The sequence below is a fragment of the Pseudorca crassidens genome, chromosome 1 (genome assembly GCF_039906515.1).
Source record: "Pseudorca crassidens isolate mPseCra1 chromosome 1, mPseCra1.hap1, whole genome shotgun sequence".
Lineage (NCBI taxonomy): Eukaryota > Metazoa > Chordata > Mammalia > Artiodactyla > Delphinidae > Pseudorca > Pseudorca crassidens.
This window is the reverse complement of record NC_090296.1, coordinates 93,127,409-93,155,257: the sequence shown is the minus strand read 5'-3', so window position 1 is coordinate 93,155,257 and position 27,849 is coordinate 93,127,409. Positions and strand designations below refer to the sequence as shown.

At 40.2% G+C, this 27,849-nt stretch overlaps 2 long non-coding RNA genes across 3 annotated transcripts in view; one reads left to right on the top strand and one right to left on the bottom strand.

Moving 5' to 3' along the window:
* LOC137229146 (uncharacterized) overlaps positions 1–27,849 on the bottom strand; it is a 156,185-nt gene that overhangs the window by 29,996 nt on the left and 98,340 nt on the right. The window contains exons 1-2 of one of the 2 annotated variants that reach the window (XR_010945563.1): positions 3,362–3,507; positions 2,678–2,791 (exon numbers count right to left, since the gene is read on the bottom strand). The exons of the other annotated variant lie outside the window; for it this stretch is intronic. This is a non-coding gene — a long non-coding RNA (uncharacterized lncRNA). Of the gene's footprint in view, positions 1–2,677; positions 2,792–3,361; positions 3,508–27,849 lie in introns of those variants that run through there. 2 annotated transcript variants of the gene reach the window in all.
* On the top strand, positions 16,716–27,582 carry LOC137230847 (uncharacterized). The gene is made up of 3 exons (XR_010946273.1): positions 16,716–16,814; positions 25,277–25,498; positions 26,850–27,582. It is a non-coding gene; the product is annotated as an uncharacterized lncRNA (long non-coding RNA).

Sequence of the window (27,849 nt, the reverse complement as noted above, 5' to 3'; positions counted from 1 at the left end):
CCCTGTCTGCCCTTTAAAATATCAAAAGTATAAGGAAATAAAGTAAGATATTCATGCCTAGTAAAAAGAGGCCGCTTTAGGGCTTCCCTGGTGGCGCAGTGGTTGAGAGTCCGCCTGCCGATGCAGGAAACACGGGTTCGTGCCCCGGTCCGGGAAGATCCCACGTGCCGCGGAGCGGCTGGGCCAGTGAGCCATGGCCGCTGAGCCTGCGCGTCCGGAGCCTGTGCTCTGCAACGGGAGAGGCCACAGCAGTGAGAGGCCCGCGTATCGCCAAAAAAAAAAAAAAAAAAGAGGCCACTTTAAAGTTCTCTCTACCAGTCCCTGGGCTTAGAGGACATTCTTTGGGTCCCAGCTTCTTCAGGAGTCCAGTTGAAACAACAGAGCTTGAGCTATTTCCTTCATAGTTATTTAGAACTTTTCAGTTTATGTATTCTTTGAGCCTTACAACAACCCTGTGAGGTGGGCAGAATGTTCATGTTGAACCCACTTTTAGGAAGAGGAAACTCAGGCACAGAGAGGTTAAGCACTTTGTCCAATATCACACAGGAAGTAAAAGAGCTAGAACTCACTGAGATGTGACACCAAATCTGCAGCTTCTTACCTGCAACGACTCGTTCTACACCAAGCTCTCCTCATAGATCTGGGATTTCTAAATAGTCCATCCTCCTTCTAAAACAGTCATTCTACTTCTTAAGGATACAGATTCAGGGAAGGAGTGAAAACAAAAGTTAAAGTGCTGGGAAATTTGTGTCTCAGGTGGTCTCTTTCCCTCTCGATGCAAGTTAGCAAGATCTCCTCCTTTCCTTCCTTTCCCTTGTGCATTTCATGAAGTTAGATAGGGGTGGAGTACAGACAAGGGAAATAAACATGCCTCACACTATTTTTTTTAATTACTAGAAAATGCAACAAATCAGAATTGCTTTACTTCTGATTTTTATGGTTAGAAATTGTATTACTCTGTTAGTGTGTGCACAAAATGCCTCGAGACTGATATGATCTAATTATCTCAGTTAAATAACTCAGAATTACTATTTCACATTAAAAAAATTAGACACAAAGTTTAACAGTGGAAGAAGCCAGAAATGATTATGCCTTCTGGACTGTAATGGGTTTTTGCGGGTCAGGGATCAGATAATCATGTGAGGCCACAATTTTACAATTTTTACATTAACATCTGGTATTAAATGTCTGCAGTGTGCTCTACTGCGTCACATTTCATTCCTCGGTGAGAAATCATAAACTTTTGCAATTCTCTAGGCTAAGCGTTTTGCCGAACTGCCTGGAAGCCAGAACTAAATGACCCATGTGTTTCAAAATGCTCATTGCAAAAGATTTGGAGGACCTGGCTGGGCTGATCTGTAGGACTGGAGCTATGAATTAACCAAGAAAGAGGCCTATCTGTCCTCGCGTTTCAAAAGTTCCTGGCAGATCCATTCCTGTAACTGGTGCCGAATGCAAATCAGCTTGGAGCTGCGTACGTAAATGTCCAGAGTTCAAGAAGTAATAATGATGAGTTGGCCAGAAATTTCTGGCTATCTAAATTTGGATTCCCGTAAGGTTTATAAGGGCAAGTTTAAGTTTTTAATAAACTGCAGCCCTGGGTTTATTTTTAAAAAATGCTATTGGACCAGGTTACATAGTAAGATGGTGGTTAACTTACTTTGGAAGATAAAGTAATGACCGAGGAGAAATGTAGTCGTTTCATCCTTGTCACAAATGTTCCTATGCTCCCTGTCTTCTTAAATGTGAGCAGAGAGTAGGGTGTTTCTTTGATGGTTGACGATTTTACTTATGGTCCCCTTTCTGACTCTCTCCTCAGTGTGCAGCACTATATAAATATATAAGTACAAAGTGATGCACAGTGATTGGACAGAAATTACATTGACTCTAGCATATCCTTGGAAAGGTTTTGAATAAAATTCCTGTTACTTTCTTGAGATGATGACATTTTTATTAAGCGATGATTGAAAAAGAACTAATTTGGGATCATACTTAGGTGATTGGAAAAGATATTAAAATTATTATCTGTCAGTTCAGCAAGGACACTGACCAATAAGAATGGACAGGGCCATTAATGACTGATGCTGCCTTACTGTTAATGGAGGCTGGCATTCAGCCCTGTTCTGATCACATTCTAAGTCACATGAGAAAACAATACCTATTTTTCTTTATAATGTACCTACTTGGTCTGAACTAGATGAAAACAAGATTTCTAAGCTAAGTAATCCATAGATACTATAGGGCAGGTCAAAATATTTTCTTGGTATTGCTTTGCTATATCAGCTAATAGTTTGTTCTCTAAAGCTATAAAACCATGTGTTTGAACAACAGGAATAGTTTCTAACTGTACAACATTAATAACAAAATATCCTGAGGTATTGTGAATGATTTCTTATCTGTATGAATTACTGACATTATTGATCAAATATTTTTATAAATAAAAATTTTATAAATAATTATAGTTCAGGAGTTTGGTGGTTTAGATTTTCAGTGGTAGAAAAGATCACTGGAAGTACCTCTGTGATTGACAGGACTTTGCCAAAGGTTGACACATAGTTTACATCTAGTAGACATTTCATCATCTCAAATGAAATGTGCTAAAACACTTAGCACTACTGGGCTAAGCACTGAGTGTGGGAGATGAGGGCACCTAGATAAATAAGAAAGTTTCTCTTACCTGACCTTGGGGAGGTTCTAATCTGGAATCTTTCCACCGTACATTATACATATCATAGTTCATTGACTCTTAATATGCCATCATTTCAAAGATGCACCATTCATTTATACAGTACTTGAAAACAAACAAAAGAATGCCAGTTAGAGTTGTAAAGATGCCACTGCATGTAAGATTTATTTCTAATTTCAGAGATATTGAAATATGACGTAAGTAAGTACTAAACTCTAGGAAGTTGAAGAATGGCTGGTGAAAAAATGCTGCATACGGTGACTACCTTTTAAAAGATGTTTAAAGAGGATAATAGTTTTAGTAGTTATTAGGGGATAGAAAATATTTTTAAGAAAAAAGAAAAGAAACACAATGATCTCTTTTGCAGCCAAGGGACAGGGAGAGCCTAGAGAGGCAGGAACAAGGAGCGTTCTCTCAAAGGAACACTTCAGAGGGTTTCTTCACAGAGCATTCATAATGCTAAGAACAACGAGAGCACTGCTACAATTAACCCAGGCAGATGCACTTCCCGCCCCCTACTCCGCCCTGCAGCCCACAGAGAAGACAAAAAACCTCCAGGGCAGCTACGGGGTCTGCCGAGTGCTGAGAAAGCATCTCAGGTTCTTAAAACCCTGCTGTGTGGACTCTCTGGGATTTAACTGGTATCATTCTGGCATGTTAATCTGATTAATTTACCTGTGTCTTATTTTCTGCTGTAGCATCCTCACAAAAAGAATGAGAAAGTTACATATTGATGGATTCATTTATTCATTTCATAGAGGCAAGTAGATGGTGTGGTGATTGTGAGTCAGGGCTCTGGGATCCGTAGCCTGGGTTTAGCTCCACCTCCTCAGGCAAGTTCCTTAACCATCACTTCAAGCTTCACTTGTCTTACACATCTGACTGGAACAGTAATCTTACCTACCTGTATGGCTTTTGTGAGGATTAGACGAAACAATGCTTATTGCAAAACCACTTGTCCTAGTGTCTGGCTTATATGAAAAGCTAAATAAATACAAATGAATAACTAAAAACTGTCCAGGTCATCAGAAGAGCAACCACATGTTTGCACTCCAGAGGGCTGTATTTCGCTTTCCCAGGAAGAGATTTACCAGCACTTTGTTTTGAAATTTTTGGCTCAGGGAGCCTAGATACAGCTGGACTGTTGGAGAGACGGAGGGACTTTGAGGGTTTAAGGAGAAGCCCCAGTAACTGAATGCTGGAAAGATCGATCTGCATTTCGCAAACTTGGGAGATGAAGGGGTTGTGCATTCTATTCGATGGCAGAGATCCTAATCCCACTTGCCTCCCAAAACCCCAAGACGTGGCAGGTAGTGATGCCTGGGGTGTGCTCAGCAAGTACCAAGGCCTTCGGAGCAATGGTCCATGTTCCCTGTGGCCAGCTGAGAGCTGGGAGATCCAGACACCAACAGTGGTGACATGGGAGGCTTGGGAATAATAGCATCCATTAGGGACTAAGGACTAGGCCCTCTCCTGGTTCCTGGGACCAAGTAAGATCTGAGATTCTTATAGAAGCCAAGGGGATGGGGTGGGGAGACTAGAGGTTCAGAGCAAGTCTAATTGGATATAGAAAGATAAAAGAATGTGATACCTCATACATCTAATTTCTGTGAAGCAAACCCATACCCAGTGAATAATTCTTTGACTTGCTCTTTTGTATAGTAGTCATCATCATCAGCCCATTCTGAGGAGTTCTAATGTGAGGTACATGCGTCCAGTCCAAGCTGCCTGCCAGGCTCTTGTGCTTTTTATCACCCCATGCTTACCCCCAACTCTGCCTCCTTTTAGCTACACTGCAGTGGTGTTCCTTAATCCATCCACCCATTAGGCTGAAATCAAGGATATTAGATCTAAACCCCCACAGGCTATTCTCAATTACATACTCATTCTTATTTACTGCCACTTACCCTTTACATGGACTTTCTACCTGATCCTCCAGGCCTGGGGACTTTCTCCAAAATAGCATCATAGAGCAGCCAGAGGCATTTAGTTGACTTGCTGCTGGATGGGAGGGCCCACCGGAAAAAAGGGGGAAGAGGACGTGGAGAGTGCCTTCTCTGAGTCTTGGGTGGCTCCAAAGAGGAACTATGTTTCTCTGGATATCAGTGATGATTAAAACAGAGTGGTAAGGGCTTCCCTGGTGGCGCAGTGGCTGAGAGTCCGCCTGCCGATGCAGGGGACACGGGTTCGTGCCCCGGTCCGGGAAGATCCCACATGCCGCGGAACAGCTGGGCCCGTGAGCCATGGCCGCTGAGCCTGCACGTCCGGAGCCTGTGCTCCGCAATGGGAGAGGCCACAACAGTGAGAGGCCCGCGTACCCAAAACAAAAAACAAAGAACCAGCGTGGTAAGGTGGGTAGTTTTTCTTAAGCATCCTCCTTTACTCAGCCTGTACTCTTTTCACCACCTAATACCCCATCCAGGTTGCTCTTCATAGTCTGTCTCACTGTTCTTTCAGTTATCTGCTAAACACCTATAGAACTATTCCAGGTGACACTCCTGCATTCTAACAGGGGACAGTATACTTTCTACTTCATGCAGGGACCCCCTTCAGAACAAGCCTACAGGTGGCAATCAACCTCTGCTCAAATGTTCCCAGTGATGCAATGTTCATGAGCTCAAGGCAGCCAACCCCCTAACAGTGCAGCCCCCTTGTGAGGAAACAGCTCCTTCTCTCAACCTGAGATCTGGTTCCCCACAGTAACCACCCAGTGCCTGTTTCCGCCCTTGGAGAAGAGGCTGAATCAGTCTCTCTTCCTCATGACAGTACCTCAAATATTTGAAAACAGGTGTTCTCCCCTCTGGCCTCCTCTCTTCTCTGAGTTACATAGCAGGTTCTATTGACTGCCTGTAGTCTTTAAAGGGGACTGTAGTCTGATAATGGAAATTAGAATCATCTGTGATCTCTAAAAGGTTTTCATCTTCCCTGGGACCTTTGTCCAGATATGGAATGGAATATTTTGAGGCTGACAAAATATGGAAAAATAGAAACTAAGGAAAAGATAATGGTGGGAGAAGTATCCAAAGACTGGCAGGCCGTCATCCACATAGTCAAGGTGGTTTCCCTAATACCAGTACTTAATGTAGAGTAGTCCTGTGTGTCCTTGGCATAAACAAGTTGATGAACAGGATCAAGATGGTGGAGTAAGAGGATGTGGAGCTCACCTTCCCCCCACAAACACATCAAAAATATATCAAAACATGTGGAACAATTCACATGAAAAACAAACTGGAAACTGGCAGAGGAACTTCTATACAAATAAACCTGTAAGAAAGATCTCCACATAAATGGGTAGGATGGAAAAAAGGCATAAAGTTGGAACCTCCACCTCTGGGAGGCATCTGAACAGAAGAATAATTCCACAAAGGTGGACCCTCACCCTGAGGAGTGAGAAGGTCAAGCCAAAGACTGGGGCTCCCAGTCCTGGGGTCTATGTGGAGGAGACAAGCTCCCTCGGCTGTTGAGAGAACTGCTGGGACAGATAGAAGGGCTGGGGAAGCCTAGACTCTACCTGCGAAGAGTGTGTGAGTGCTGGCTTGCCAACAATCAGGGAGGAGAGAGCTTTGCACTGCTGGCTGCCGCTTCACCACGCTCCTGAATCCAAGCGGGGCGAACACCTTGGCCCTGCTCACTCTATACCATAATTTGGTGTGAGATCTGAGCTAGCCAGGCACTGGGAAAAGACTTGGTATAGCTACTCAGAGACAGCACGGGGGCCTGGAGTGACGTCCGGGTGGGAGAGCAGCAGCCATTGTCAATGATTGCTGGAGTGGCACTGGGAATCGGTGCACCGTGTTGCCTGCTCCCATCCCCACTCCAGCCCAGCAAACGCCCTGGTCTTGATCACTTGATGCCACAACTTGACTTGAGGTCTGAGCCAGCCAGGCCTAGAGAGAAGACTTGGTCTAGCAGCTCAGGGACAGCCCAGGGAGCCTGGGGTGTGGGCTAGGTGGGGCAATGGTGGCTTGCTTGCTTCGGTGGTAGAGAAGGAGATTCCTTGACCTGCATGCCATGATCCATCTCACAACCTGTGAATGCTCTGACCCTGCCCACTCCACACCACAGCCTTCCACTAGATCTGAGATGAACACATAGGAGGAGGGACGTGACTGGACTGTGTTGCAGTTGAACAACAGATGCCTACACATCTGTGACTCTGTGAGTGCATGGGTCTCACTGGCCTCAGAGATCATCTCCTCTGGGGCAGGGCAGGCATTCAAGGGGAATGGAACCTGATCAAGCCCAATCCTCAGGGCTTCTACTCCAACACCTGGACAGCAGATCCAGCCCCTGACAGGGTGGCAACAGCTATGGAGCAAGAGAAAGTCCTGTCTCACACCCTGCACAGGCTTTAGATCCCCCAACACCAACCACACCCACTATCAAGGTGATAGTGGCCAACACACTCTGAGGAAAGACATGGTTGGTATCCACATCAAAACCAGCTCTCACATCTAAAACATTGATCACACACAGTGATGCTCCCACATGAAAACACTCCTTCAAGAGCACGATAGATAACTATTTCTCCTAAATTCATAGAGACAGAGAAAGTTAAGTAAAATTAAAAGGCAGGGGAAATAATCCCAATTAAGAGAACAAGAGAAATCCCCTGAAAGAATAAATAGTAAAACAGAGCTCACCAGTCTAACAGATCCCGAGTTCAAAAAGGTGGTAATAAAAATGCTAACTAAATTAAGAAAGATTATCAATAGAAACACAGATCACTGCAACAAGGAACTAGAAACTATCAGGATGAGCAAATCAAAAGAGATAGTTCAATTTCTGAGATAAAAAGCAATCAAGAAGCAATGTATAGCTGACTAAATGACACAGAAGAACGAATCAGTGATCTGGAAGACAGGATAATGGAAATCACCCAATCAGAACAGCAGACAAAAAGACAAATGAGGGCTTTCCTGGTGGCGCAGTGGTTGAGAGTCCGCCTGCTGATGCAGGGGACGCGGGTTCGTGCCCTGGTCTGGGAAGATCCCACATGCTGCGGAGCGGCTGGGCCCATGAGCCATGGCCGCTGAGCCTGCGCGTCCAGAGCCTGTGCTCCACAACAGGAGAGGCTACAACAGTGAAAGGCCCACGTACCGCAAAAAAAAAAAAAAAGACAAATGAAAGAAAAAGTGAAAGCAAAATACAAGATCCATGGGTTAATATAAAACATGCCAACCTATGTATAACAGGGGATCCAGAAGGAGAAAAGAGAAAAGGGTATTGAAAATGTATTTGAAGAAATTATGTGCTTTTTGGCCATCTGTATGTCTTCTTTGGAGAAATGTCTATTTAGGTCTTCTGCCCATGTTTTGATTGTGTTGTTTGCTTTTTCAATATTGAGACATGTGAGCTGTTTTTTATATTTTGGAGACTAATCTCTTGTCAGTCGCTTCATTTGCAAATATTTTCTCCCATTCTGTGGGTTGTCTTTTCATTTTGTTTAGGATGTCCTTTGCTCTGCAAAAGCTTTTAAGTTTCATTAGGTCCCATTTGTTTATTTTTGTTTTTATTTTCATTACTCTAGGAGGTGGATCTTAAAAGATTGCTGCAATTTATGTCAAAGAGTGTTCTGCCTCTTTTCCTCTAAGAGTTCTGTAGTATCTGGTCTTACATTGGGGTCTTTAATTTATTTTGAGTTTATTTTTGTGTATTATGTTAGAGAATGTTCTAATTTCATTCTTTTATGTGTAGCTGTCCAGTTTTCCCAGCACCACTTATTGAAGAGACTATTTTTTCTCCATTGTACATTCTTGCCTCCTTTGTTGTAGATTAACTGACCATAGGTTAGTTAGTGTGGATTTATTTCTGGGCTTTCTATCCTGTTCCATTGATCTATATTTCTGTTTTTCTACCAGTACCATACTGTTTTGATTACTGTAGCTTTGTAGTATAGTTTGAAGTCAGGGAACTCGATTCCTCGAGCTCCATTTTTCTTTCTCAGGATTGCTTTGGCTACTCGGGGACTTTTGTGTTTCTATACAAATTTAAATTTTTTTATTCTAGCTCTGTGAAAAATGCCATTGGTAATTTGATAGGGATTGCATTGATCTTGGGTACTATAGTCATTTGGCAATATGGATTCTTCCAATCCAAGAACATGGTATGCCTTTCCATCTTTTTGTGTCATCTTCGATTTCTTTCATCTGCATCTTATAGTTTTCAAAGTACAGGTTGTTTTCCTCCTTAGGTAGGTTTCTTCCTAGGTATTTTATTCTTTCTGATGTGATGGTAAATGGGATTGTTTCCTTAGTTTCTCTCTCTGATCTTTTGTTGTTAGTGTATACAAATGCAAGGGATTTCTGTGTATTAATTTGTATCGTGCAACCTTACTGAATTCATTGATGATGTCTAGTAGTTTTCTCATAGCATCTTTAGGAGTTTCTATGTATAGTATCATGTCATCTGCAAACAGTGACAATTTTACTACTTCTTTTCCAATTTGTATTCCTTTTATTTCTTTTTCTTCTCTGATTGCCTTGGCTAGGACTTGCAAAACTATGTTGAATAAAAGTAGTGAGAGTGGACATCCTTGTCTTGTTCCTGACCATGGACGAAATGCTTTCAGCTTTTCACCATTGAGTATGTTAGCTGTGGGTTTGTCATAAATGATCTTTATTATGTTGAGGTAGGTTACCTCTATGCTGACTTTCTGGATAGTTTTTATCATAAATGGGTGTTGAATCTTGTCAAAAGGTTTTTCTTCATCAACTGAGATGATCGTATGGTTTTTATTCTTCAGTTTGTTAATATGGTGTATCACACTGATTGATTTGCAGATATTGAAAAGTCCTTGCATCCCTGGGGTAAATCCCACTTGATCATGGTGTATGATCCTTTAATGTATTGTTAGATTTGGTCTACTAGTATTTTGTTGAGGATTTTTTCATCTACATTCAACAGTGTTATTGAAAAGATGCTCACCATCGGTAATTATTAGAGAAATGCAAATCAAAACTACAATGAGATATCACCTCATACCAGTCAGAATGGCCATCATCAAAAAGTCTACAAACAATAAATGCTGGAGAGGGTGTGGAGAAAAGGGAACCCTCCTAGATGGTTGGTGGGAATGTAAATTTGTACAACTATTATGGAGAACAGTATGGAGGTTCCTTAAAAAACTAAAAATAGAAGTAACATATAATCCAGCAATCCTACTCCTGGACATATATCTGGAGAAAACCATAAATCAAAAAGATACATGCACACCAATGTTCGCTGAAGCACTGTTTATAATAGCCAAGACATGGAAGCAACCTAAATATCCATTGACAGAGGAATGGATAAGGAAGATATGGTACATACATACAATGCAATATTACTCAGCCATAAAAAGGAATGAAATAATGCCATTTGCAGCAATATGGATGGACCTAGAGATTATCATACTAAGTGAAGTAAGTCAGACAGAGAAAGATAACTGTCATATGATATCACTTATATGTGGAATCTAAAAAGACGATACAAATGAACTTATTTACAAAACAGAAACAGACTCACAGCCTTCAAAAACAAACTTATGGTTATCAAAGGGGAAATGTGGTGGGGAGGGATAAATTAGGAGTTTGGGATTAACATATATACACTACTATATATAAAAAGATAATCAACAAGGACCTACTCTATAGCACAGGGAACTCTACTCAAAATTCTGTATTAACCTATATCAGAAAAGAATCTGAAAAAGAATGGATATATGTATATGTAAAACTGAACCATTTTGCTGTACACCTGAAACCAACACAACATTGTAAATCAACTATACCCCAATATAAAATAAAAATTAAATTACAAAAAAGAAATTATGGCTGAAAACTTCCCAAACCTTAAAAAGGAAACACATATTCTGGTACAGGAAGCACAGGAGGTCTCAAACAAGATAAACCCAAACAGACTCGTGCCAAGACATATCATAATTAATATGGCAAAAGTTAGAAATAAAAAAGGATTATAAAGGCAGCAAGAGACAAAGAGTCATTTATAAAGGAACACCCATAAGTCTATCAACTGATTTCTCTGCAGAAACTTTGCAGGTCAGGAGGGAGTGCCATGATATATCCAAAGCCCTGAAAGGGAAAACCCTGCAACATAGGATACCCTACCCAGCATGATAATAATTTAGAATAGAAGGAGAGATAAAGAATTTCTCAGACAAGCAAAAGGTAAAAGAATTCAGCAATACTAAGCCTACCCTAAAAGAAATATTGATGGGTCTTCTCTAAATAGAAAAGAACTAAGAATCTATAGGAAAGGGAAAACCACAATAGAAAAGACAGATATAAAGTAAGGATTGAAGATTACATAAATAAGCCAGTACACAGATTGAAAAACAAATAGAAAAAATTGTAAGAGTGATTATAACTACAGCAAGCAGTAGAAGTATAAGCATGAAGATATAAAACAGGACATCAAAAACATAAAATGTGGAGGAGAGGATTTAAAAAATAGATCTTTTAGAATGTGTTTGAACTTGAATGACTATCAATTTAAAGCAAGTAGATAAGCTATGGATCAACATACATGAACCCCATGGTAACCCAAATCAAAAACATACAATAGATTCACAAAAACCAAAAGAAAGGAACTGAAGCATGCTACAACAGAAAATCATCAAATCACAACAGAAAAAAAAAAAGAAGAAATGAACAAAGAAAAACTACAAAAAACATTGGAAAACATGGAATAAAATGGCAATAAGTACATACCTATCAATAATTACTTTAAATGGCAATGGAATAAATGTTTTGATCAAAAGACATAGGGTGTCTGATTGGATTAAAAAAAACCTGGAATAAGCTGCTGGTAAGATACTCACTTCAGGGTAAAAGACATACACAGACTGAGAGTGATGATATGGAAAAACATATATCATGGAAATGGAAGCAATAAGAAAGCAGGGGTAGCAATACTCACATCAGACAAAATAGACTTTAAAACAAAGGCTCTAGCAAAAGACAAAAATGGGCATTATATTATGATAAAGGGATCAATATAAGAGGAAGATATTACAATTGTTAACATATATGCACCCAATACATGAGCATCTCCATAGAGAGAGCAAATACTAAGAGACACGAAGAGAGAAATTGATAATAATTCAGTAATAGTAGGAGACTTTAACACTCCACTGACATCAATAGACAGATCATTCAGACAGAAAATCTGGAAAAATTAGGGCAACAAAGGCCCTAAATGACACAATAGACAAGTTGGACTTAATTGATATCTACAGACCACTACATCCAAAAAAAGAAGAATACACATTCTTTTCAAGTGCACATTGAATGCCCTCTAGGTAGACCACATACTAGGACACAAAACAAGCCTCAACAAATTTAAGAGGACAGAAATTATTTCAAGCATCTCTTCTGATCACAAAGATATGAAACTAGAAATCAACCACTGAAAGAAAAACAAGAAAAGAAAAAACACATGGAGACTAAACAACAAGATACTAAAAATCCAATGGGTCATCAAAAAAATCAGAAAATACCTCAAGATGACAAAAGAAAATGAAAATATAACTTTACAAAATCTATAGGATGCAGCAAAAGCAGTTCTAAGTGGGAATTCATAGCGATACAGGCCTTCCTCAAGAAACAAGTCTGAAATAAACAACCTAACATACCACCTAAAAGAATTAGAAAAAGAAGAACAAACAAAGACCAAGTCAGCAGAAGAAAGCAAATAATAAAGATCAGAGAGTAAATAGAGATAAAAAACAATAGAAAAGATCAATAAAACCAAGAGGTTTTGTTTTTAAGACAAACAAAATTAAACCTCTAGCAAGGCTCACCAAGAAGAAAAGAGAGAATATACAAATAAACAAAATTTAAAATAGAGGAGAAATGACAACTGATAGCACAGAAATACAAAAAAACACAAGAGAATACTATGAACAGTTATATGCTAAATAAATTGGACAATCTAGAGGAAATGGACAAATTTCTAGAAACATACATCCTGCCAAGAGTGATTCAGAAGAAACAGATAATTTGAACAGACCAATCACTAGAAGTGAAATAGAATCTGTAATTTTAAAAAACCTGCAAACAGAAGTCCAGGATTGGAGGGCTTCACTGGGGAATTCTACCAAATATATATAAAGAAGAACTTATACCTATCCTTTTAAAATTATTCTAAAAAATTCGAAGTGGAGGAAACACTCCCAAATTCATTCTACAAGGCCACCATTACCAAAAGCAGACCAAGGCACTACCAAAAAAGAAAATTACAAGCTAATATCTTTGATGAATATATGTGCAAAAATCCTCAACAAAATATTAGCAAACCAAATCCAAAAATACATAAAAAAGAACATACACCATGATCAAGTTGAATTCATTCCAAGGTTGCAAGGATGGTTCAACATATGCAAATCAACCAATGTGATACTCCACATTAATAAAAGTAAAGACAAAAACATGATTATCTCAATAGATTCAGAAAAAGCTTTGATAAAATTCAAGAACCATTCATGATAAAAACTCATCAAAGTGGATATAGAGGGAACATATCTCAGCATAATAAAGGCCATTTATGACAACTCACAGCCAACATAATACCCAATCATGAAAAGCTAAAAGGCTTCCCACTAAATTCAGAAACAAAACAAGGAGGCTCACTCTTACCACTTCTATTCAACAAAGTTTTGGAAGTCCTCACTATAGCAATCAGATGAGAAAAAGAAATAAAAGACCTCTAAATTGGAAAGGAAGAGGTAAAACTGTCCTTATTTTCAGATGACATGATACTCTATATAGAGAACCCTTAAGTCTCTGCCCCAGAACTATTAGAACTAATAAATGAATTCAGCAATGTAGCAGGATGCAAGATTAATATACAGAAATCTCTTGCATTTCTATATACTAACAGCGAGATATCAGAAAGTAAAAAAAAAAAAAAAATCTCACTTAAAATTACGTCAAAAAAATACCTAGGAATGAACTTAACCAAGAAGGTGAAAGACCTTTACGCTGAAAACTATAAAACATTGGTAAAGGAAATTGAAGAGGATTCAAAGATATCCCAGTTCTCTGATTGAAAAATTAATATTGTTAAAATGGCCATACTACACAAGGCAATTACAAATTTAATGCAACTCCTATCAAAATACCCATGAGATTTTTCACAGAACTAGAATATATAATCCTAAAATTTCTATAAAACTACAAAGTATCCAGAATTTCCAAAGAACAAAGCTGGAAGTATAACACTTCCAGACTTTACATTATACTACAAAGCTATGGTAATCAAAATAGCATGGCTCAAAAAGATGTACATGGATAAATGGCACAGAATGGAGAGCACAGAAGTAAACCCACACACCTCTGGTCAATTCATCTATGACAAAGGAGGCAAGAATATACAATGGAGAAAAGACAGTCCCTTCAACAAGTGGTGTTGGGAAAGCTGGACAGCTACATGTACATCAGTGAAATTAAAACATTCCCTCACACCATACATAAAAATAAACTCAAAATGGTTTAAAGATCTAAATGTAAGATATGACACCATAAAACTCCTAGAAAGGAAAATAAGCAAAACATTCTTTGACATAAATTATAACAATAATTTCTTAGACCAGTCTCCCAAGGCAAAAGAAATAAAAGCAAAATTAAATAAATGGGACCTAATCAAACTTACAAGCTTTTGCATGGCAAAGGCAAACATCAACAAAACAAAAAGACAACCTACAGATTGGGAAAAATATTTTCAAATGATTCTACCAACAGGGGTTAATATCTGAAATATACAAACAGCTCATACAACTCAATATTGAAAAACAAAGAACCCAATCAAGAAATGGGCAGAAGACCTAAATAGACATTTTTCCAAAGAAGACGTACAGATGGCCAACAGGCAAATGAAAAGATGTGTAACATCACTGATTATTATTGAAATGCAATTCAAAACCACAATGAGGTATCATCTCACATTGGTCAGAATGGCTATCATCAAAAAATCTACAAAATAAATACTGGAGAGGGTGTGGAGAAAAGGGAACCCTTGTACACTGTTGATGGGAATGTAAAATAGTGCAGCCACTATGGAAAACAGTATGGGGGTTCCTTAAAAAAACTAAAAATAGAGCTACCATAGGATCCAGGAACCCCATACCTGGGTATATATCTGAAAAAAACAAAACTCTAATTTGAAAAGATACTTGCACCCCAATGTTCAGAGAAGCACTATTTACAAGAGCCAAGACATGGAAACAACCCAAGGGCCCATCAACAGCTGATTGACTTAAGAAGATGTGGTATACATATACAATGGAATATTACGCAGCCATAAAAAAGGATGAAATATTGCCATTTGCAGCAACATGGATGGACCTATAGAATGAAGTAAGTCAAACAGAGAAAGACAAATATCATATGATATAACTTACATGTGGAATCTAAAAAATAACACAAATAAATGTATATACAAAACAGAAACACTCTCAGACATAGAAAATTAACTTACAGTTACCAAAGGTGAGAGGGAGTGGGAGACAGACATATTAGGAGTATGGGATTAACAGACCCAAACTACTATACATAAAATAGATAAGCAACAAGGACTTACTTTATAGCACAGGGAATTATACCCAATATCTTACAGTAACTTATAATGGAATATAATTTGAAAATAAATGTTGATGAACAAAATTCAGTGACAAAACAAAATATGTTTCCATAGTAAAAGGAGGGACTTGAGGATCATGGAGAATTATGAAAGGGGAATAGCTGGGGAGAAAGCCATGGGACAGATTGAGGTTTGGGAAACAAGTGAAAGACTATCTACACTGCGGAGAGCATGGCTTCCTGGGAAAAGGAGGGGAGGAAGAAGGCAGGGCGTGGCTATCACTTAGAAAGTCCATCACCTGTGGGAATGTTTAGCTAAGACATTTACCTTCCCCATACCAGGAAAATGAGGATCATTGGACATTCCATGCAGGGTTGTGAGAATTATGTGAGAGAATGCTTATAATACAGCAGCTGAATTTTTTTTTAAATTTTAACATTTACTAAGTGCTGAGCATTGCGCTAAGCCTCACATGCATTATCTCATTCAATCCTCACAACAATCCAGTGAGGTAGGTGTCCTTATTTTCAAGTGAGAGAACTGTCAGTAACTTAACCAGAGACATACAATGGAGGAGCTGGGAGCCTAACCCAAGGGGTCTAGTTCCCCTGTGGCCTGTACTCTTAACCCAGTGTCATCTCTCATAAACACTTAAGTCATGGATTTAATCTTTCTAGTTCCTGGTGGCTTAGTTTTTGGCCACAAGTGTGCACACTTCTCTTTAAAGCTCTCCACTTTATCTGATTCCCTGATATATCCAGTATTCAGTAATTCTTAGATTTTTAAGTTTGTTTTTCAACTTCCAACCTATGAGTTAATACAAGTAAGAAAAGAGAAGGTTATTTTCTGTTATTTTCTTTAAAAGTTACCTTATCTGCTTTCGTTTCTACAGGAGAAATTCAGCACCTACCTTGAGCTAACACCAAGCATGTGCCAGTTTTCCATAAAGCTCTGCTTTGGGAGTTCTCCAGACACATATACTGGAATCAATCACAGTAAACTCTACATGCAGGTCACTTTTGCAGCTATAGATTTGTAAATTCTTCAGCATTCATACTACATTTTTTTAATAGCCATTAAAGTTTTCTTCAGCCAGGTCAGCCAGAAGAGATTGCTCCCAATTTTTGAATCTGCACCAGAGATCCAAAGAATTAAAATATTTGGTCACTTTTGTTACTAGCTTTCAGTTTTTGGTGCTGATCATTGCACACACACCTGCCGTTTTCCGTCTCTCTCAAGATGCTAGATTTTTGTTTTAAATGTGATCATAGGTGGTTCGAATGGATGCATAGTCTGCTAGAAAGTTGATTTTGACTCTGAACGTGCCTTTATCATATGGAGGACTGCCAAGAGTAAAATACCTATGCCATGCCAAGAAATCAGCCTCACTAACACAGATATTACAAAAATGTTTGTTACAGCATTCCTTTACATTCCTTCATCCTGTTCCTGCTGGCCACCAGTTTTTGGCTGGCACTGCTGCCTTTTGCCTGCCTATTTCTTCACACAAACAAATCAGAAATATGGAACTGTTCAGCAAGTCACAAAGGTAAGTTATTTATGCTATGATTTCCCCCCAGGTCCACTTTACTAAGGATGGCCCCCTCAACCCAGAACCCCAGTGCTCTTGTAACCAGATTATGTTGGTTAGAAGATAAGAAACACCTGCTAATCTCAGTGAAGTGTTTGTCCCCATCTCTGCTTTTACACCCCTTATAGATACCTCTAGAATCCCCTTATAGTTGTGCCGATTATATATTTATAAGCCTGTTTGTTCCTCTTGACAGAGAAGTCCTGTGGGAAAGTGTCCATGTCTTATTTGCCTTCGAATTTCCAGTGCATTGCCCAGTTCCTGGCAGATGACTTATTGTCACAATATTTGCTAAATAAATGAATGGACATGATTCAGACTTGCTGAAATAAAAATTCTGTTCTGCAGAAAGCAAAGCATTGACGTGGTCTTTCTGGCAACATTAGACTTGGAGGACACATTTCTTGTTTAACTACAGATGCATGAATACAGTGTGTTGACCACATCCTGGGGATAAATTCTATAGTTTCATTGCGTTAATCATTCTTCTGGGTCAATATCTGGCATGGAGTAAATACCCACAGGAATTACTGAGCCCTTAAAAACACCTCATCAACTGAACCCCACGCATGGAAGATCTATTTTAAATTCACTGTGGTGTTTTGGGCTTTAGGCACTGTTTCTTATCTGACTAATAAAGTAGCTTTCCTTGGACTTGACTTTTTATATTTATGTTTTTCTCAGCCTTGGTTGCCTTTACTTGTTTCTGTTTTATCTTTACTTGTTGTATCTATTCATATTGCAAACCACTTTGAGTCCTTTGGGAAATGAGTTTGGGTATAATTAAATAAATAAAAAGATACTGCTATGTCATAGGTAGGTGACTGGGATTCAAATCAAAGACTTGGAAGGAGGCAGATGGAAATTTTCTCTCTTCCACTGGTTCATTTCATGATCATAAGCATGTCACTAAATTCACATTGCTCTTTGCATTGCTCTTTGTTAGCTGATGTAGATAGTTGAAAATCATACCTTCATAAAGAGTGACTGGAAGGCTTTTTTTTTTTTTTTTTTTTTTTAAAGAACATGACTTAGTCATGGCCCTAAAAAGAACCAGTCATGCCTCCTCAGCAGTTCTTTCCAGTCCCAAAAGTGTTTTTAGCGTTCTGTTCTTCAGGTCCTTAGGGACAGGATGCCTCACGAGGACATTCTTGCTACTTCTTGGCAAATCAATTAATAAAGCAACAGGCTGTATATCTGGTATACAAAGGGAATACAGGAGAAGCACAAAACAGAGTTTAGACCCTCATGCGACTTCAGGTCAATATGGAACGGAGCTTGGCCCATGGCATATGACAGCAGTAGAAATAGTCCTGCGCTTGGAATCAGAATAACTGGGTTCTGGGCTAGGCCATGGGATTTTGAGCATTTTACCTAATTTTTCAGACTTAATTCCCTTGCTTGTCAAATAGAGCTGATAGCAGAGCTACAGCCAGCATTAAGTAAGAGAATGAACATCAAAGAACTTTACAGCTTGCAGAGTAATATATCAGGAGTACATGTTATAATAAAGAAACAGTGTTTATATTTGATATAAAATGATGCATTTGAGAGAACTTTGGAGGCATACAGATTCATACGTCCTTACTAGCTATCTGGTTTGGGGCAACATACTTAACACCTATGAGTCTCAGTTTCTTAATCTGTACAATAGATATATTGATGCCCTCTTTGCAGAGCTCCTGGGAATATTGGTGGCAATGTATGGAAAGCATAAAGCAGAGTTGCTGGCACATAGTATACACTGAATAAATGGAAGATTCCATTTCGCAATTACTACAGCATAACAATAGAAATCATATGTAATTTGGTGCTGAACTGTTTGCCTAAAGCCTGTGGGTAGTGTAGGAGTTCAGAGAAGAGGTATGCCAACTTCCTTTGGGGTCTCGTTAAAAAGGCTTTATGGAAGAGGGATGATTTGAGATTGGCCTGAAAAGGGGAGCAAGCTTTGCTTAGGTGGAATAAACAGTAGTGTTTACCTGGATTAGTCTCCTGGGCAAAAAAAGGTTAGCGCAGTCAGGATCACACTTGCATTCTTCTTGGACCATCTATAGCACCTCACATGTGAGGTTGGGCGTTATTTATATATTTGCCAGTGCAATCCTGAGCTCTCAATCCTATGCATGTCACCTGGAGAGCTTTTAAAAATACCCATGTTGGGGCCTCATGCCAGACACCCACTAAATAGGAATCTCAGGGTATGACTCCTGGGTATTACTGGTGTTTCTTCAAAGCCTCCCAGGCATTGACAACACGCATCCAGGTTGAGAACCATTGCTTTAAAGCATCAACTACACATGAGTAGATGTGTGTTCAATTGTTGAGATGGTTGTGTGGAATGGAATATGCCAGAAAGCACCCTGGACCGGGTTTAGGAGTTGCAGGTTCCAGCTGCAGCTCTGCCCTAACTGCTGGTCGAGTTCTTTGGCCTCTCTGGGCTTTGTGTCCTCATCTGCCAAACAGGGAGGCTGGACTCTGTGCCTCCTCAAGCCCTGACAGTCTATGATGCAGCCAAACAAGCACCGTTTAGTTTGGGGAAGCAGGTTTGGTGGTGGGACTGCAGAGGTCTCCTCTTGGTTTCCACATAAATGCACTTCTCTCTTCCCCATGCCAGCCCCACACAAAGGTGCATCAGAGGAGCTCACCGAGGACATTTGAAGACGGTTTTCCTCTTTTCCTGAGAAACACCATGACATTGTCCATTTGCGTTTGTTTTCTTTCTAATGAAGGAAATGTGCCCTCTTCATTGGAAACACCTTGTGGAAGGAGGCAGGGCCTCTACCTGCAGCCTGGCCGCTGAGAGCCAGGCTTCCAGGTGCACCCCACCTGTCCCCACAGCCGAGACTGACACAGCCACAAATGCTTTCCATATGCAAACCTTTGTGAAGGGGACACAGTGCAGATTGGGCCCCAGCTGCTGTTTCTGGCTGAGGTAACTTGAACCACATGCCTGGAGGGGAATCAAGGTGAGTATGGTTCCCCCACAGGCAAGAAGCAAGTGGCCCCTTCTGGTCTGCATCGTGGACCCTCTCCCATGGACCAGGTATTGCTCAAAACTATCAAGCAATCAGAAATTTCAGTCCTGAAAATTACCATGCACTTGTACTAGGCACCTGATGCTCCTGAAAAGGCAGCCATCCATTTTCACCCTTAAAAAACAACAGAGGGGGCTGGGAATGAGAGGGAAGATAGTGCACACATCAGGGATTTCATCTGGCATTGCAGCTTCTCAGTCTGAGCTTAGGGTCAGGGCTGGAGCACAGATGGGGCCTGTGCCCCAGTCTCTGAGCTCTTTCCTGGGTCCTGAAGTGAGTTTCAGAAAGCCATGCTTGGTGGAGCCGGGAGCCAAGCTGGCTCGCCTCATATTTGTGAGAGTTTTGAGGAGGGACATTTGGCCTGTTGGTGGGTGATGGCAACAGCCATTCTGATGATAGCATATCGTGCAAGGACAAAATCAGTAGCCCTAGCACCTCTAGAGAACCGTCCCTAACCATTCTGCCCTTCTAGTGATTTGCAAATATGTTCTGTTAGAGACCCAATTTGAGTTTCAGGTCTGCATGATGCTGGGGAATGAGCTCAGGCTCTGGAACCAGAGCATAGTCATATTCTTTTTATATCAGTTAATTGCTTCTGCATCTCACCCTGGTCATTTAACATCCTTAGAACCTTGGCTTCCTCAACTGCATATGGGAAGAATAAGAACCACTGCAAGGGCTTTTGCAAGGATTAGCTTATATATGTAAATAGTTGAATGGGCTCTGAAGCCAGGTTGCTTGAGTTCAAATCCCTCTCTACCATATTCCAGCTCTGTGGCCTTGAGCAATTAATTATTCTCTCCCTGCCTTGGTTTTTTTACCTGCAAAATGGTGATGGTAATAATAGGACCTACTTCATGGGATTGTGGTGAGGATTAAATGAGTTAATACTTCTAAAGTTCCTGGAATAGTGACTGGTAGAGTAAGCACTCAATAACAGGAAGAGTGAACATTTATTGTGCATTGCAGCCCTCGACACAGTGGCTGGCATACCGGACATGCCCAAAGGCGGCTGGTTATTGTGACTACTAAGACTGTTATCCACCCAGCTGGGGGAAAGGACATCAGTCCTCACCTCTCATTTCCTCCCTGTTGACCTCCTGATATGATTCAGATGTGAGTCCCCTAAGGTGTCAGCCTGGCCCTGAGGAAAGAGAAGGAGGGGCTGTGGAGCCCAGTGAACAGAGCAGAGACATCAGGCTAGCAGCCCAGGCCCCAAGAGAAGCCCAGGCCCAGGATCAACTGATCTTTCCACAGGAAGAGCAGAAACCACAGCAGCCCTCACTTTCCCTGGGCTCTCACTGAGTCATGCTAAGTCACTCTTGGGTCTTGCTCCATGGAGAGAGATGTTTTTTGCAGAAGCCAGAGCATGTGTGCCTACAGCCTCAGGATCGGTGCTCAGACCAGGATGCTCTGATGGGGCTGACTGGGGGCTGGGGGTTACAGGAGAGGGTTCTGGCTTCCAGGGGTCCTCCAAGCCTCTGTGGCAGCTGCAGAAGAGGCTGGGTACCTGCCTCAGCTAAGAATGTCCTCTTCTGGGGTCAGAAGGGGAGGAGAAAGTAGTCTCCAGTCAGCTCGTGAGCATAATTGCTATTCTCTAAAGTTAGTGCATGCTTTGTTCCTAGACAGAAATGACCTTAATATGCATTTATTTATTCTATAAATACTGGCAGACCCACCATGTGGGTCTCAATCCTCAAAGAGGATTTCATGAAATCCTAAGTTACTACTATATAATAGTTTCAGTTTGTAATAAAAGTGGGTTCAAAGTCCGATGGGGGCAGAGTGGGCAGGGAACTCACACAAGCCTTCCCAGAAGAAAAGACGTTGGGGTTGAGCTGTTGAATCCCAGAAACAAACCTACCTGCGTTAAAATTCTATCTTTGCTGCTTTTACTCTGGGATCTTGGAGAAGGTTTCTTAAACTTTCTGAGCCTTAGTCTCTCCATCTGTAAAATTAAGACAATGGCACCATCTTAAAGGGCTTTGTGTGTGGATTGAGTGACATAACTCATATAGAGTAGTGTTTCAGGAACATAGGAAGTAATTTTCAAATGGTGACCATTTTTAATCACTGAAAATCTGCATATGCCTAAAAATTCCATGTGGGTATTTTTTTCCCCTCAAGATTAAGGCATATTTGGAATTTGCTGTTCAAGTTGTTGTTTCATGGATGGTTGCATTTGAGCCTATAATCCTGCCGTCAGGACCACTGAAGACTGTCATGGTGGTCCAAGATCCATTGAAATTCTAAGTATTTAGGAGTGAGTTCAAGAGTCAGATTCCCAACACTCATATGGCCAAACAGAGTTAATGAGCAGGGCTTTCACTTATAAGCTCATGCATTGCCTCTTCTGCCCATATGACCTATCTTCTTACAGGAGGTCTTCTGGGGCCATCCATACAAGTTGACTGTATCTTAAAGTTAGGGAGGAGAGGAGAGAGAGATAGAATCTCTAAACAAGGCTCCAGGACGCCTAGAGTTCATAAGCTATATAATTCCTCCTATGGAAACCTCTATCCCCACGGTGGGCGAAGGATCTCCTATATGATGAATGACCCTTCTCCAAACTGTTCAGTAAGTGTATACTGACCATCAACTTGTGCCAGGCACATGAGTCACTTGTATCTGCCATCCTCTATCATTTCCATACAAAATGAGCAGAACTGTTCCAGTATCCCTAGGAGAACAGCGGAGTTCCCTAGAAGTATCTTTGATTCTTCTCTTGCTATCTTCCATCAGGGCCTTGTTTCACAGGGCCTTGTCTCCATTTCTATTTTTGGAGATCTCTTCCTCCCCTCTCATGGTCCAGACTGTACCACAAACATCTTTGAGAGGACTGATACTCACTGGCTAGCCAAAGAGAGGATTGAAAGTGGGCTTGTGGGGGAGCCAAGACTAAGTGGGATTTACTCATCATTCATCTCCCCTTTATCCTCTAGGGTTATTTAACTTTGAGTTCTCTATTGGCATTTAGGGGTTTGTTTTATTATTTTATGTGCACTGTATTATTGTGATTCAGAGACTGATAAGTTTTTTCCATGATGAGTCCCCAAATAGAACACTCACTCTTTGTGGTCATGGGCCATGTCTTTTCATTTTTTCATGGTCCTGATTTCTTTCAAGGGTACCATCAAAGCAAGCTTCAAAAAGCAACTACCTAAAACAGGACTAAAACATATTTGAGACCCGCTGGGCTGTAATGACACCAAGAGAATGTAGTTGTAGTACAGGAACTTTCTGGATATTCCTGAAACGTTTATTATTCAAAGATGGCCTAGAAAAGATAGGATCAGGTCTAACCCTCATCTACCTCTTCACTCATCTCACATCACACTCTTCCTTGTTTTTTAATCTCAAGACTCATGGACTCTCAAGTACTTCAAAGACTACTTTGCACATTCTCTTCCCTTTGTCTAGAATGCTTCCCTCCTCCCTCTGTCCCCCACCCCCTGCTCACTTTTGCTAAGTTAATGCCCACTCAGTTTTGAAAAATTAACTCAGTTATCATTTTTTCTGAGCATCTCCCCTGATTTCCCTTACTAGGTAAAATCTTTATTTCTAACCTTCTTGCAGCATCTTTACCTCTCCTTCAGGGAACTTAATATCTAACACGTTTGTTGTGTAAATGACCAGTGCAAATATCAGCCTCCCTCTCCAGATGGTAAGCTCCATGAGGGCAAGACTTGTGTATATTTTTACTCATCAATTCATTCTTATTACCTAGTATAGAATAGGTATTCAATAACTCTTTTAAGCGAATGATTTGAAATGAATGTTTACATCTAAATCAGTCCACAATTATTTACTGAGCATCTACTATGGAAGAATGTGCTGAGCCTTATTGATGATAAGGAGAAAGGAAAATGCTATGAGCTATTAAGGTGCAACAGCAGAAATGATTTTGAGTGGTGGCAGAGTGGACTAAGGAACAGGACAAGAAAATACGGAAATTGAATGACATTATAAAGCAAGGTACACAGAATGAAATGGGCTTCATTCATAAGGGTGAGAGAATGCAGGTGGAGCTGGTGAGATGAACTGATGTGTTACAAGGTCAGCTTCATGGCACAGTTGAGTAAGATTTTCTGCATTAGTTATCTATTGCTGTGTAACAAATTACCCCCAAACTTAGTAGCTTAAACAACACTCATTATCTTATAGTTTCCATGGGCCTGGCCTAGTTGGGTCCTCCACTCTGGGTCTCTCACAAGGATGGGATTATAATCTCACTTGAAGGCTTAATTGGAGAATATCCATTTCCAAGCTCACTCACATGGTTGTTGATGAGATTCAGTTCCTTGTGGACTATTGGACTGAGGCCCTTTGTTCTCCACTGGCTAATGGCCAGAGGCCTCCTTTGATTCTTTGCCTGTGGGTCTCTTCATAGAGTAGTTTACAACAGGTCAGCTGGCTTCATCAGAGTAAATAGGTGAGAGGGCAAATGAGAGTACAAGTGAGGGAATGAGAGGAAGACAGAAATCACAGCATTTTATAATGTAATCTTTGAAGTGACATCTCATCATTTTTGCCATATTCTATGAGTTAGAAGCAAGTCCTCAGATCCAGACCATACTCAAGGTGAGGGAATTACACAGAAAGTGAAGACCATTGGAAAGGAGTGTTCCCAATATTGCCTACCACAGTCTATGATTGCTATGGCCAGCTAGAACTGGAAAGAGCAAGATCATTATGTTTATATTTCAAGGGTTATGAATTGTGTTATGGCTAATAAGCACGCATAAAAGATGAGGTAACCTAGGAAAATGTGGCTCACACTCTTGAGCATTGTAGAGATTCAAGTGGAAGCAGAAGTGCTGTGATAAAACATACTTTCTGTTTGAATCTGTCTTAGAAAGTCCCCCCGCCCCAGATAGAGGGAGCAAATTGTGATAAAGATGGAAAAAGATACAGAGAAGAAAGGCAGGATTTTGAGATAGGTGCACTCATCAAACTCATGCTCTGAGACCAGGGATAAGCCTTAGAACAAAGTCACTTCCCAGCCCTCACTAGATACTGCCACACTCCAACACTCACTATCTCTATTTTCCTTTCCCAGTTACTTTTGAAAGCTAAGAGGAGTGCAAATCACTTCAATGATCAAATGTGTATTTTGCTGCTACCCTGTTAAGATAATATTCCTGTTGTCATTAGGGACCTGTATTTGTTTTATTAACTCTCTACTGAACATGCGCTGATTAGGAACAGAAGACTGTAACCAAAGGGGTCAAGACTGAATAGTATCACCTAAAACAGACAGCAGAAAGCTCTTGGAAAGAAGCACAGCTGTTTGGATGACAATCTTTTCTACCTTGATTATTTTCTTGCTGTGGAAAAGAATTGCATGTGTAAATCTTTCTCCTCTGGCATGTTGTGGCTTCCCAGGGTTATCAGAGCTGTACCTGATTCAGATGAAATTGTGTGCACTGCAGTATGCAAGAGAGAATTGTAACCTGACATCAAAGGAGGAATTCAGAATGGTTATAGGAAAATTGTGTTTCCTCCAGTTGTCTGCCAGTTAATACACTGGCCCCGTCCAAAGGACATGGATTAAACTCTGGAAGATGAGCTTGGAGACGGGAGGCTGCAGTCTGGCTTCTGTGACAGGTGGGTAGCCTGCAGGTTTTGAGAAGTGAAGTAAGACCAAATTTATGGTTCACTTCACAAATAGTGGAGGATCGACTAGATCAAAGAGAGAAACAATCCGGAGGAGGATGCCTCCTAATTTCTGAGCCCAAAAAAATTCCATTTGTATTTTTTACAAGAATTGAAACAAATCAGGCTATGAACGCTGGTGCTCATCATAGAGCAGACCTGTGGGTCTCTCAGAATAGAACACACCAACCCCCGGGTTCTTTAGACATCCTGGATTCATTCAGACCTTTTGCCACTCTATTTCCTTACTGCAGTCCTTGGGGCTCTAAAGGACTAAGGCGTCATATGGGGAGAGTGGCTAGGAACACAATTTTTCACCGTATACCCACAATCTTGGCCAAGGTTGAGCATCAGGAGTGAGGGGAGAATTGAAAATAAATTCTGAGCTCTTTTTAGTAGTTTTTTTTCTATTATAGAAATATGAGCGAAGCAATTCTGAAATTATTTTAGATGTACTATAGGATTGAGCAAATGAGTAAATGGGTTAATGTTGATGAGAGTCAGAATTCTCACTGTGGCAGAAGGGACATACAAATATAGCATGAGAGAAGGCACGATAGAACTTCATGGATATAGACTGGAATTAGAGTTATCAGTGTGAACTGATGACTTCTTAATTATGTCTATGCTTGTAATATGCACATGCAAACATACAAGTATATGTTTGTATGTATGTATGTTTGTATATGTATATATACAGGTATATTTTCATGTAACTATTTCCTAGCTCTATCTGTTGAAATGGCCAAGAATCAAAGACCCCTCAGTAGCAATGATCATACCTAAAACCCAGACCTTGGTCTCAAATACCATTATCTACATAAAGGAACCAAGGCTCTTTGGAGAAATGGCTGACTCCAGGGATGAGGCAATGTAGGTAAAATGTGAGCCTGGAACATCTTGTTATTCTTGCAAGTAAGAAAGCATTAAAAAAGATGGGGTCATGTCACAAGGACCAAGATGCTAGCTGAAAAGGGTTCCAACTGGCCAAATATGGGATAATTTGAGCACCAAAATATTTAAGTATGATGATGAATTATAAACCTTTGAAACAAATTAAAATCCATGAGTCCATACTGGTAATAAATGAATAAATGAATGAGGAAGAATGGAGGGCCCTTGCTTACCATAGAATGCTGAGAGCCAACCTGTAAATGTGGTGGGGGTATGGGAACTGGAAAGTTATCATTTTCAATCATCACAGTAAAGATTGCATCAGGCAAGAATCATCAATAACTGCTAAATATAGGGGAAAGTTTTGATGAAGAGAAGAATATTCGCACAGTCTTAAATCTCTCCACAGATTACCTATTAGTTGTGATGGAGAAAGAGCACTAATTGCATAATGGAGAGACTGAACAACAACTTGACAGAGTAATCAAAATCGACATGACTATTGAGACAGATGGACATCTTGTGGCTCCATGTGATACCCCGAGGATATACCATCATCTACGCAGTATTCTGACTGAGAATATACAACTTGAATCTAACCATAAGGAAACATCAAAAAAGAAAACCTCAAAATGAGGAATATTCTATTGGTTGGCTAAAAAGTTCGTTCGGGTTTTTCTGAAACATCTTACGAAAAACCCAAACAAACTTTTGGGCCAACCCAATACTAACAAAAAAAGGAGAGGGACTGTGTCCCTAAAACATGACAAAGAAAGCCTGTGGGAATGCTTCAGATTAAAGGAGGTATCTCAGTCCTTTTGGGTTGCTGTAACAAAAATACCAGAAACTGGATATCTTAAACAACGAATATTTATTTCTCACAGTTCTGGAGGTCAAGGTGCCAGCAGATTCGGTATCTGGCCAGAGCTTACTTCCTGGTTCATAGATGACTGTCGTCTCATTGTGTCCTCACATGTGTCTCAAGCATTGCGTCAGACTATATATTAACATTATCTGCATGATTCTCACAATGACACATTTTACAGATAAGAAAAACTAGGCTTATAGATATTAGAAAAACTTTCCCAGTATCATACAACTAATAAATGGAGGAGGCATGATTTAACAAAAAATTATGTTTTTTCCACTATGTCATGTCAAAAAGAAAAGTACAGTTTCCGAATAAAAGCACCCCAAAGATGTTTTTTTTTTTTTCCTTGCCTTTCTTCCTAAGGGATGCAGTAAAGTGCCAGGGGTGATATTAGATTTCCATGGTCAGGGCGATAAAATTAAAAGTATGACCTAAGCATGATTTTAATTGTGTCTCTTGGGTTTACAAACTATGGGCCACCAACTGCTTACAGTCTTTAGGTGGAATTTCTTAACTTTTCCCAGAAGGTGGTAATTGT